The sequence below is a fragment of the Apis florea genome, unplaced genomic scaffold, assembly GCF_048593485.1.
Source record: "Apis florea isolate Af1SG1 unplaced genomic scaffold, ASM4859348v1 contig_2350_pilon, whole genome shotgun sequence".
NCBI classification, from domain to species: Eukaryota; Metazoa; Arthropoda; class Insecta; order Hymenoptera; family Apidae; genus Apis; species Apis florea.
The window spans coordinates 3518081-3530528 of NW_028256565.1; the positions used below are offsets into that span (position 1 = coordinate 3518081).

A 12448-nucleotide genomic window follows, 5' to 3' on the forward strand; every position below is an offset into this window, starting at 1 on the left:
ATAAATATTAAAATTAATATGTAATATTGTATTAATAGCTTTAAAAAGAATATAAATTTAATTATTGCAATTTATAATTTTTTTTATTACTATGATATTAATAATCGAAGATAATCATTATTTTTTATATAATTTTTATACAATTTAATATTTGCACATTTAATATTACTAATATAAATTATACAATAATATAATTAATTATTTGAGAAATTGATTAGATTTTTACTTTGTTAGTAGATTTATTCAATTTCTTTCGATTTGTATTTTCAGATATCAACGCGTTTTCCATGCCCTTCATCAGTTGATTCACGTTCAATTGAATCTGTCAACAGACAAATAATGGAAAAGAATGAAAAGGAACATCGACGTTTCATTTTGTAAGTCATAATTTTTTACATGTCACATTTATTAACTAATTATCGTTTAAAAAATAGTTCGATTTATTTCGTGTTTGGATATATTTTATTCAGAATAATCTTACAATATCAACATTTGTATTATAATAGAACGGAAAATATAATAATTAAATTTCCAAGAGTTCAAAATAAGAATTAATGAACATAGAAAAGAAACGTTCTCCGAAGAACTTGAAGTTGCATTTTTAGCATGTAGTTTGTAGCTCACTTCAGACTTCTAAACCATTCTACTTTAATCGATGATAAAATTATCGAAATAAACGATTCTCTAATTATTTCGAGAAATAACTATGAAACTGCTTCTTTGCGTTATAGAGAAGCGTTATTAATGCAGCATATAAAATGTAGCGCATAACCTAGTCGATTGCAGTGTAATGTGATATTCACAGGAACGAGATTGTAGGGATATATACATTGTAGGAAGCGAGCTGTAACTATTCGATAATCGGATTATGTCGGTAAAGCGTAGGCTAATTTGAAAATTCTGCAAGCCTCTATCCTTGTGTATAGTAAGTGTGATTCACTGTAATTATGTCGTTATAACGAAGTAGACAAGTTCGAGTATGGAAAACCAGAAACTCGATTACCCCGAGTTGCGTTTATTGCGGCTCAAATCTCTCTTTACCCATTAACATATCCGACTAACTGTTCCATTAACATTTTACCGTAGAAATTAAAAAAATTATCTCTGGAAAATTTGTCTTAATATCGTTGAACAAGCATTAAAATACATTCGATATTATTTTATTCCATTCGCTTCGTTTTACCTCTGTTTATTTTCGGTGAACGTTCTTTGTTGAAACTAAATATTGAAATTTCTTATCGAATTTCAATTTTTTTTTTTATTCACGCAGGCCACTGTGTGAAATATTCGATAAATCTACATGTTCCACATGATTCTCTTACATGTTTCGTTTTTAATTTATCTCGAATTCTTTTTCTCTCTTTTTTTCTTTCTTTTTTATTTATTCATAGACAAAAGAAATAATTTAAATTTTCCCGCTTTTTTTTTAAAACGATAACGACACGAGATGTTTTACAATTAAGATATTCGGTTTGTTTAAATTTCATTTCATTTCAACATCATGATATTTAAATAAAACATTCCGATAACGAAGTTTGCTTTCTTCATGCCCCAGGATTTAATTTAATTCGTTCGTGGAAATCTTACTTGCCTTCGATGTTTCGTGGATTTTCGAAATGTGAAAAGTTCGATTTCGACAGAAGAAACGATTCGATTTAAGATTCCGACTCGAATTATACATGGAACGTAATAATTCTCGCGAAACGAATGCATTCGAGAGTGTCCCACTCGAGAGATTGTATTCTGACAGGTTAATTAAACGACGATCCCATTCTTTCGAAAATATCGCGATACGCCTGGAAATGGCGTGTTCGCGTGGTTTTCCTGAAAAGCACGAGCTGAGCAATTATCATTGTTTGATATCTATTTGCCATAATCTGTGATAAACGTTTACGCCATTTCTTTGCACAATTTTTGCAGAGTGACACGAGGTAAAATATTCATGTTATTGACATCTGTCGAAGATTTTTCGTTCGAATTCTATTGAACTTTATTTTATAGTTGTTTGAAAATTTTGAAAGTTTAGTAATTAAATTTTTTTTTTAAAATATAGATAGAAAGATTATGAGAATTGATTAAAAGAATAATATTTATGACTGGTAAACATAGCGAATATATTTAACTCTGCTTCGTTTTTTAGGTTATTTTTGATTCAGCTTCAGCGTTTCTCTATTTAAGAGATTTGCAATCTCGAGAAAAATATGAAATAATTATTGCGAATTCTCGTTATCGTCCAAATTTATTTTTAAAAGAATAGAACAGGTTACTTAATTTTGAACAAATAACTAACCTATATTTTCATCATTTCCTAAATATTATATCACAAAGTACACGAATAGATAATGCTGATCTCTCATAAAATGTTCATTTCGAAACAATCTATTGAAATAGATGAACGAGCAAGGAATTAAAAGTAAAGGAAATTCCAAAAGTTTAACGAGGCATGGATTCAATTACACAGAGGAAACCAGCCGCAATTTTCACTATGGTTACTTACCTACTATATTTCAAGCTTGTCGGATTAGTTTTCCCGTCAGGAACAGTCCACGACATCCTAGGAGATCCTGATGGCTGGCTAACGTAGGAATTTCCCAGTCAAGTTCGTGGGTAGTTACCACGAAAACTGTTTAAAATGTAAAGTCGACGTTGATTTGTGGGCATTCCCTGGCAAAATGCCGCGGTCCTCTTGTAAATTTTTATTTCCCTCTTGTACCGTTTTTCCACTCTTCGCGATTTTTTAAATTGAAAACGATAACGTGCTGTTTAAAAGTATCACTATTCCCCAACTGAATCCTTTTTTCATTTATAGAGGCAGATTATTTTCTTAGTTTTCTTCGCTTCGAAAGGTGAGATAAAGTTACATCACTTTTTTGAATTAACCGTGCTTTGAATTACTTTGGATCAAGATTTTTTGTCGTTAATGAATTTCTTCGATATTCGAGCCGATGACACGATATAACCTCGTTAAACAATTGTCGTAGCATTGTTGTGCATTGGACAATTAAAGCCTCAAAGACAAACGAATTCTGTTTCCGTCTAAATCGGCGAAGCTTGATTAAACGATGGTCCATGGTCAAAGAAAGATGGCTGGCTACGTCGAAATTGATTATCCTAGCGGCGGGGCATAAGCTTCATTATCCATGCGTTATTCCGGTGAATTGTACAGAAACCATACGGAAATATTGGATTCGGGAAATTTGCTTTGGCAGTGGCGCGTGAAATCAACGCGGTCGAGCAATCGCCTCGTCACGAATGCTTGCCCCTATGACAAATAGACAAGTGTTAAACGCAAATCACGGCGATTCGTGATTAAACGGACCAGTTGCTTGCTTTAAAGAGGATATACCCGAAACTGGGAACGGTTAAAAGTTCTTTCACGTGTTAACGACACTTTCCGAAATTAATTTCGTTTCAGCGAGATATATAACGTATATGGTGAGGAAATAGAATAGTTTTGGAAGTGGAATTTTGATAAAATAGAATAGAAAAAAAAAATCGTGTGAAGGAATATTATTGAATTTGAAAGAAAAAAAATTTATTTTATTGTGACGAAATTAAAAGGAACATTCTGTCTTTCTTAATAAAAACAATTGTAAAATTCGTACTCGATTCCGTGACTCGAAGCCAAAGTGTTGATATTTGTATTCATTAGCAGAAACGGTATAAGCTTAGCCAAACCACCGAGACACGGCGTAGTTAAGCAGAGTGAAATGCAAGCATATCGGATTGAACGAGGGAAACGCGTTCGTGACTGAATCGACGTAGTAGAGTAGAGACGTAATAACGTCAGACAGGTCAGATAAACTCGTATATATCTTGATTAAGCTATAAAATCAATGCTTCTAATGTATTTGTTTCATGGTCAATCGGTGTAACAACGCGTGGAACAATCTGTGGGACGATAGTTTGAAATTTGAAACACGATTGTATAATAAGTATTGCAACATGCAATTCTCGTCTCGTCCACATTCCTCGTAAATTCGTAATGCGTTGTTTAACTCGATTAAAAGATAGCCTGAGCCGACCGTGCTAGCGGTCAATCAATTTACACTATGGATCCGCAATGAATTTGTTATGGGAATGAAAATTTCTAACCTATATACGATTAAAAGAGTTTATTATATCTTGATTGAATTTTTGATAATAACGAAGATCGGAAACAGGTAGGTAAGCTCATTCTCATCTTGCAAACGTTTCATCCGTTGAAAATTAATTTTCGAGCGAGCATAGTTTTCTCAAGTTGGAATCGTAAACGGATTTCAGACAAATTTCAACAATTCGATCGTAGCGCCTCTCGCGGTAAGCAGCCCTAACGCGGCTTTGGATTTTAATCGAGCGTAACAATCGGATAGCCTCGCCACCGAACGAATATTCCTCGTTTTAATCCCCGTTTCATACAATCCTCGGAATTCCATTAAAATTCCCGCACACGGAAATCGAACACGTCGACACATCGCAATATCATCGACACGTCTATTATCGAGCTTCGATTCTCCAGAGAATAAAGTTTCAAATTTACTCGCTCGATACGATTGCGTTCTTACCCATTCTCTAAGACGACCAATTTATAGTTGAAACGTTGCTTTTTACGAGCGACGTGCCTTTTTCTCGCCTCTTTCTTCGAGGAGGAGGAGAAGTGTAGTCGAAACGCCGCGGCGTGGCGCTATAAAGCGAACAATCATATTCTCGTTATGGCGGCCAGGAAATTGCGCGACTCTTCTTTATTTATGCGACTCGTGCGAACGGAAATTGCTCCACCTTTACTTTCTCTACTGGAGCAAGCCACGCCCGTGTTTCTTCCATTTTCGCGACAAAAAAATTTTCATCCGTGGAGATGATCGAATATTTATGGATTTTTCTTTTTTTTTTTTATCGATCGTTTTGCTCGAGCTTTCAATTTATATGGATATAAAATGTGCACAACGTGCATAAGATCCATTCGATGGATAATCGATATTTGATTCTTCGAACGTTTTATTAAAATTTCGTCTTATTCCTCCTCGACGAGAATTGACTTGTTTTATTTGTAATAAAACTTGTTGATACTCGCTCGACTAAAATAACGACTTATATTACTTCCGTCCGATTGTGGCCATTTTATTCCACTTCTGACCACGACATGATTTAACATGGCCATGAAAGCAAAAACCTGTCTGCAATATTTTACGTATTTACGAGCTACTGTTGTTAAGAATGAATCCCGTTTGAGACGAGCGTTTTTAAATTGTTGTTTTTTTTTTCTCCGCTTAAAACAATTTGTAATTTAATTCCTCGAGTCGTAAAACTGAAATTTATTGATCTATATAAGTCCAGCCTATTTTTTTTTTTTTTTTAATGGAAATCTCGATCAAAGGATATTCCATATGAACTCGTAGTAAAAGAATTAATCGAGCGACTATTCTTTTGATCTTCGTGATAAAACTGAGTGACGAGACATTGTAGAAATTATTTTTCTTTTATCCAACTTGGAACTTAACTTGAAATAAAAATTTTAAAAAGAAGGAAAATTATCTTTGGCATTTTTGGTCTTAATGGAATCGTCTTGCGAATTTGTTAGGCGCACAAACTGACGAGTGTTAAAATGTACAAATCGTGACGAGGGAAAGAAGATTCGCATAAACGAGAATCAACGCGATGAGAATTTCCATTTTGTAATATTGAAATGGAAAAAAAAAAGATGTTAATTGAGGAATATTTTCAGTCAAATCTTTGACACGATTATTCTTCCATCTCTCTTTCCTTTTTTTTTTTTTAATTAATTATTATCGAATCTTCAGAGGAAATCGATATTAAAATAAAATTAATATTTATTTAATCTTCCTTCTTCGTCGTAAGTTCAGAAAACGAAATAACCAAGATACCAGAATCGAAATTGCCTTGGCTTCTCTTATCTCATCCCTTTAATTTCTGCTTCTTCCTTATTCCTTTAACCCCTCTTATTAAACCAGCAAAGCTTCACCTTCGTTCTACGTAATTCCTCTTTCCAACCTCGAACGACTTATTCTCGGCTCTCGTCTTCTTCCGACTTAACCTCGTTACTCCTTCGAAATCGTCCAACCTCCCCCCAAAATTTCCTCGAAGAGAATTTCGAGGAAAAGTGTCTGTAACACGTGTCGTGGCGACGTTCGAAATCGTTTGACGGTCAAATTTGCTCGTCGATGGCCCAATTCTTTCCCGATGGAAACCGGAAGTACTCGTCACGCGAAGAGATAGGTTGGATCGAGAAGAAGAAGAAGAAGAAGAAGAAAAGGAAGAAGAAGAATAAATCCAAGAAGCATTCGCGTGATTTCTCCAATGGAGAGCAAAAAGCAGAGATTCGATCGTAATTCGATTTTCGACATATCCTTTTCAGGAAAAGAGAGAAAGTTTAATCGAATCGAACGAACAATTTTCGAGGTATTTTTTCTTTTCCTCCATGGATCGGCGAAAGCATCGTTTCTTGCCATTTCTTTTCGAGGGATGTGATTAAAAGGTTTCTTCTAATCTTTGTAATGGATCTTGGCTTTCCTCTTGTCTTTCGATCGTTTTCCTCCGGGAGAATGGCATTTAAAGGAGAGGATTAGAGAAACCGGTTCACAAGTTTTTCCTTACGATCGATAATATAATTTTTCGACCTCTTATTCTTTTTCTTACTTTCTTTCCTGTATGACAATGGCAAGAAATGGCAATTTAAAGAAGAGGATTAAACAGGATTTTTGGACTCGAGAATTGTTGAAATTAATATGATCATCCAGAGTTTTTCTCCCTCCTTATGTGCGAGTAGAAGATTAAGATAAGAAGTTTCGAAATTAATTCGAAAGTTTCGATCTTTCACTTTAGATCGTCCCCTCCGTTATTTGAAATTATTTATTCAAGATATTATATTAAATATAAAATATTATATAATAAACATTGCTTAAAACAGAGAGTTAAGCAGATTGGGGAATTTTTGGGTTGCTCGAAATGCTAGCAATAGCGTTAAAATTTATTCTAATGCTACACGATGCTGCTATAATAACTGTATCGTTAGCCGCCTAATTTCCCCGTGGAAACGAAAACAAAGAGGAGAAAAACAGGGGGAACGCGACGAAATATTGCGTTTCTTGAACAGCCTTCTCATCCCCCTCCTTTCTTCTCCATCTCCTTTTTCCCGCATCCTCCAATTCTCATTTGTTCCCCTTTGACCGACAAAAGAGCCGGCCATTGATGCTCCATTTTTAATATTCCGCGTTCCACATTCGCCGCCCTTCATCTTCGGAATTTTAAAATTCAAATTTTGCCCGATCCGTTCGTGTTGTGCAAAAAAAAAAAAAAAAACGAGTAAAGGTATCGCCTTTTCATCGATATCGAGATGTTTGTTTATTTTTTTCATCTTCTTTCGCAAATTGAACGGGATCGTATCAGGCTGGAAATGGCTCGTGCGATTTATTTGACTTGTAAATTAACGGATGGAACACGGATGGCCACATGTCTCGTTGCCCAAATGAAAATGAATAAAAATAAGTGGCGTAATTTACAAATTATCGCGAATAAATCGTTGATCCATTTTTTTTTTTTTTTTTTTTTTTTTTTAGATGGAATTATTCATTACGCTCGTTGAAATAAAATTTCAGCGCTAGATCTATAAATGAAAATTTTGGAAAATCGGTAACAATTTCGAACAATTTGATTTGATTGGATATAGAGTTGGAAATTGAAAAAGTTGATCTCGAGTAAAGTTAAACTTCAAGTATTAGGTATGCAATAAGTTCTTCTTTTTCTTCTTTGTTACATAAATCTCCCAATCTTTCTGCCGATTCTTCTCGCGTCTGGGTCGGATTTTCCATCTTCCAAATCTTTGTTACACTTTTTATATACAACGTTCTTTTCAACAGCTGATTTCCGCGCGCTTCTCGCGCGCCATATTGCTCGAAATCGTCGCACAGGACTGGAAAAAAGCGCTTGGAGCGCTCCTCGCGACTCTTCTTGAAAACGAAAGAACGCTGTTTCAGATGGCGCCACGCGCGAGAAGTAATTCGAACTCGGTCAGAAGTTATGAAGTAAGAAGAAAAGGAGAAGGAACGTTATTTGCACGTTAATTACTTAAATCAAAACGCTCGAATAACATTTATTCGTAGCTATTACAATCCGTTTCCCTATATATAATAATCTCGGCCGTCATTATTATGTTATTATTATCACGTGTTGAACAATAAATTTATCGAGATAATTTTATTCGTAAAATAAAAATAACTTCAACTATTAAATTTTGCCTATCACTGGATACATATACTTCATAATAAATAAAACATAAGAAACTAAACTACGAACGTTCAAAGAGGTAGAATTTAAATCGAGATTTTCATTTTCAATATTTTCCATAAGAAAAAGCATTCGCAATCCATAAGCAATCAAGTTTAACAGGCGAATTGTAACGAATATTTTCTTCGAGAAGAAAATTTAGATCCATCTCGAAAGTGAAGAAGATAATTAAACGATCAAATATATTTATAAACCCAACGTGTGATGCATGTAAAAATGTTGCGTATTTCACGTTACACAGGAAGGCAAAGGGGCGATATTACCGTGTATAACTTTGTATATTCCGGTAACAACAAGCGCCGAATATTCGAGATTAGGATATTACGCTCGACCGTCTCGTTTAAATCGATGTAACAGATAACCGGGGCAATTTTCGGGCCCCCCCTCGACACGGTGAAACCGGCAGAGGCGTATCTCCGCTCCATGGAAAATGTGGAGCACCGTTTGAAAGGTCCGTTTATGCGGGGTTTGATACCGCTTATCTCGAAACGGGCAAAAAACTGTCCCACTGTTTTTATGCCCATCCCTCCGTCCCTATATTTTCGATAAATCGGTCGAGTTTATTTCGTACAATCGAAACGATTTTTTTTTTTTTTGAAAATTGAGAATCGAATAAATAATTTCTAATCTCGAAGTTTATTTCGTAATCGAAACGGTTTTTTTTTCTTTTTTTTTTTTTTTTTTTGAAAATTGAGAATCGAACAATTTCTAATCCCAAAGTTCAACAATAAAGAATTCGATTTGTTTGAAATTGGCCTCGAATTATAATTATAATTTTGCGCAAATATTTAATTTGAGAATTTTCTTCAGCTCAAGCAATCCAGGATTCCATATTCATCAACAAAATGAAGCTTATTGCTCTCCTCTTCTGTTCCTCGCTCGATGATATTTCGTATTTCCATTTATTCGATGTAAAATTGTTTTAAAACTGTCATAAATTCGAAAACACTTCGAAAGGGACTCTTCTTCACTTTTCTTCTGTCCACGTTTTCTGTCCACACGATTTAAATCCGAATTTGTAAAATTGACTTCAGGTCTTTCTGGTAAAATCTTTCTGGTCAATAATTCGCTTCCAATTCCTTCTTTCTTCCTCCTCCTTCTCTTTCTCCAATTAAGAAACAGAAAGATCGCGTGTCTTGATTCGGGAAAATGCCGAATCCGAGGCTAAATCAATTGGCTGAGACAAACGGATCGTTGGAATTTTCTCTCTTCCTCTTTTTTTTTTTTTCTCCTGGAAAAAGGAGGCCGCAAACTGGATACAAGTAACGCCATTTTTTTCCATCCATCGATTTACCCACACACCCTTTCTTTATTGCTCGATCAGCTTCGATCGTTGTTCGAAACGGCCGTGATTCCACGGGGAAAACCGCTCGAATCGGATATTTTCATTCTCCCCTCGCTCGCTACTTTCATATTTTTTTCACCGTTCGAAAATGTTCGAAAAAGTGAACGTTGATCGCGAGAATCCCTTTAATTCTTGAGGTTTAATAAAATAGATGGGGAAGAAGATTCTCTCAAGTTCTGGACGCAATGTTTAAATAATTAAACATATAGGAAGAAAGATTTTAGGCGGAGGGAAAAGATAGAATTTTTCGTGTTTTGTTTGCAATTTTCGTCGATCGAGATCGAAGATTATTTATCTCTTTTTCCCTACTGCAGATACATTATTTTTATATTTATAATTCTATATATTTTCCAGCTTTACATTTTAATACAATTTTTCAAATATTTTATTTTAATCTCGATGAATTATCCCTCCTCGGTTTTCAATTCTATCGGATATTTTAAACATTTCCCTCGATTTCACGTATCTGTTTTGTTTTGTTTCGATCGAGAATTATTTATATAAAGATTGTAAGGAAATCGAACGTAATTTTGCTCTAGTTTTGCTTCTGCAGATACTAAGAGAAGATAATTAAGAATCTGGCGATTCCATTTTCCAACTTAATTTCTACTCAAAATTTCATCTCTCGAGTAAATGAATTTTTATAATACTATAAATTTTCCTTGAACTTTGTCTTTCAACTGTTGCTGATACAATTTACTTTACTTTCACCTCGACCAATTATTTCTCCCCAGTTTTCAATTCCGGATATTTTAAACATTTTACAATCCCTCGAATCGAGATCCCAGAATCATTTATGTAAGGATGTTAAGAAATCGAATGTAACTTCTCTAGTTCTGCTTCTGCAGATACTTAGAGAAGATAATTAAGAATCCATTTTCCAACTTAATTTCTACTCAAAATTTCACCTCTCGAGTGAATGAATTTTTATATTTACAATTCTATAAATTTTCCTTAAACTCTTAACTCTTGTCGATACAAATACTTTATCTTCGCCTCGACAACAAATTACCCCTCCTCACTTTTCAATTCCACCAGATATATATATATATATATATTTTAAACATTTCACGATCCAATCGAACCACCAATCCGTCAAACCGTCCCGATTTTTACCGATTTTATTTCATCTCGACGAAATGTCTCACCCTTTCATTTCCGTCAATCCCATTTTCCATTCTAACAACGTTTCACAATTCCTCCTCCGATAATTTTCCACCTCATCGAGCAACACCTCCATCAATCCCCCCCACCCCTCTCTCTTTAATAATCGCGAAAACGAATAAACATCGACTACCAGATCCACGACGTATTATATATCATAATTCAATTCCCCACAATTTTCCACAATTTCGTTTCCGACCCTCTCTCCCCTCCCCTCCAATAATTCTTCTTTTGGAGATGAAAAAAAAAATAAAAATAAAAATTCGCGCTAAAGTCGCTCGTAATTGCGACGAACCGTGTCTCTCCTCTCTCTCTCTCTCCTTTCTCTTTCTCTTCTCTCCTCTCTGTCTCTCTCTTTCTCTGTCTGTCTATCTCTCTCTCTCTCCTCTCTTTCTCTGTCTGTCTCTCTCTCCTCTCTTTCTCTGTCTGTCTGTCTGTCTCTCTCTCTCGTTCTCTCGGATGAAGAAGGTTGGAAAAGGAAGGAGAGGGGAGGTGATGTTTTGTCGAAGAGGCAGGCAAGTGTGTATCGTCGAGGATTCCCGCGGGAATTCGGGAGAAAACGCCAGGAATTCGAAACGAGCCGATTGTTTCGCACGCGACGCGTTATTTTTTTTTTATTTTTTTTTATTTATATTTCTCTCTCTCTCTTTTTCTCTCTTTCTGTCTCTCGATTTCCACGATTGGTTAACGCGTTCTCCCTCGAAATAAATATTCGAATGATACGAGTGGCTTGGAGTGGCGTTTGTCTTTGTCTTTCGTATCGAGTGGAAGAGAGTGGAGAGTTTCGACGTTGAATGTCGCGTCGAAGCCCTGTTGGATCGATCGATATTTGCATTTCGTTTGGATAAGATTGGAATTGAATTCTTAATTTTTTGAATTACGAATCTTTATTCTTTATTTTCTTACGCACACTTACTTTTTGAAACTTACTACGTTTTCAATTAAGAAATTTATTTCGAGTCAATTTTGGATCTTGAAAATTTAATTTATTTGAGTTGAATTTATATTTATATCAAATATTATTAAACGTAAATTTTTTTGAACTTAAGTATCTTCTATCGTGGATTAATAAACATTTATTACATAATTTTAACGATTTAATAATTCGAAGCAAGGAAAATATTGCATATAACAGAATTTTACTATCAAATTTTATCCTCGAAGAACCGTTGCAAGAATTGTGAAATCGTTTAATTTCTCCTAGAAGAGGAGAGGATGGATCGAATGCTCGTTGGGCCGTGACACGCCTGTCATCCCAACCAATTATCACGATCTGTTTACGCAATAAAGCAAGTAAACGTTCCCGTGCAAGCACGTGCAGCATAATTGTACGACCGTTGCACGAAGACGATAATTAAACGTCGCCGACTATTCCCGATTTCGAGAGGCAACCCTGTAACCCTTCTCTCTCCGATCGAGTCGAAACGAATGAAGATCCTTCAATTCGAGCCTACATTTTGTAATTTTAACCACGCGAATCATATCAATTTTCATTTATAAATTTTTTCTCAATTATTTTAAAAACTAGAATTTTTTTCAACGAAGCGATAAACTTTTTCTATCTTAATCCAAATAATTCTAATTGAAAAACAATCTCTACTAAGAGACTCTAAGATCTCGAAGAATATGATGGAAATATTTCCCTTTCTAAATAATATC

General features: G+C 34.9%; 1 protein-coding gene and 1 long non-coding RNA gene across 5 annotated transcripts in view; one reads left to right on the forward strand and one right to left on the reverse strand.

The window, feature by feature from the left end:
* Positions 1-12448, forward strand: part of LOC147658114 (uncharacterized) — a 130619-nt gene that overhangs the window by 686 nt on the left and 117485 nt on the right. For all 3 annotated transcript variants that reach the window (XM_086904611.1, XM_086904613.1, XM_086904612.1), the window contains one exon: positions 271-377. The gene's annotated coding sequence lies outside the window, so the exon portion shown is untranslated. The remainder of the gene's footprint in view (positions 1-270; positions 378-12448) is intronic.
* The window catches only part of LOC147658115 (uncharacterized), a 107495-nt gene continuing 95108 nt past the window's right edge, over positions 62-12448 (reverse strand). Inside the window, exons 1-3 of one of the 2 annotated variants that reach the window (XR_015291092.1) lie at positions 4096-4305; positions 2498-3262; positions 62-322 (exon numbers count right to left, since the gene is read on the reverse strand). This is a non-coding gene — a long non-coding RNA (uncharacterized LOC147658115). Of the gene's footprint in view, positions 323-2497; positions 3263-4095; positions 4306-12448 lie in introns of those variants that run through there. The other variant, XR_015291091.1, reaches the window with a different exon arrangement.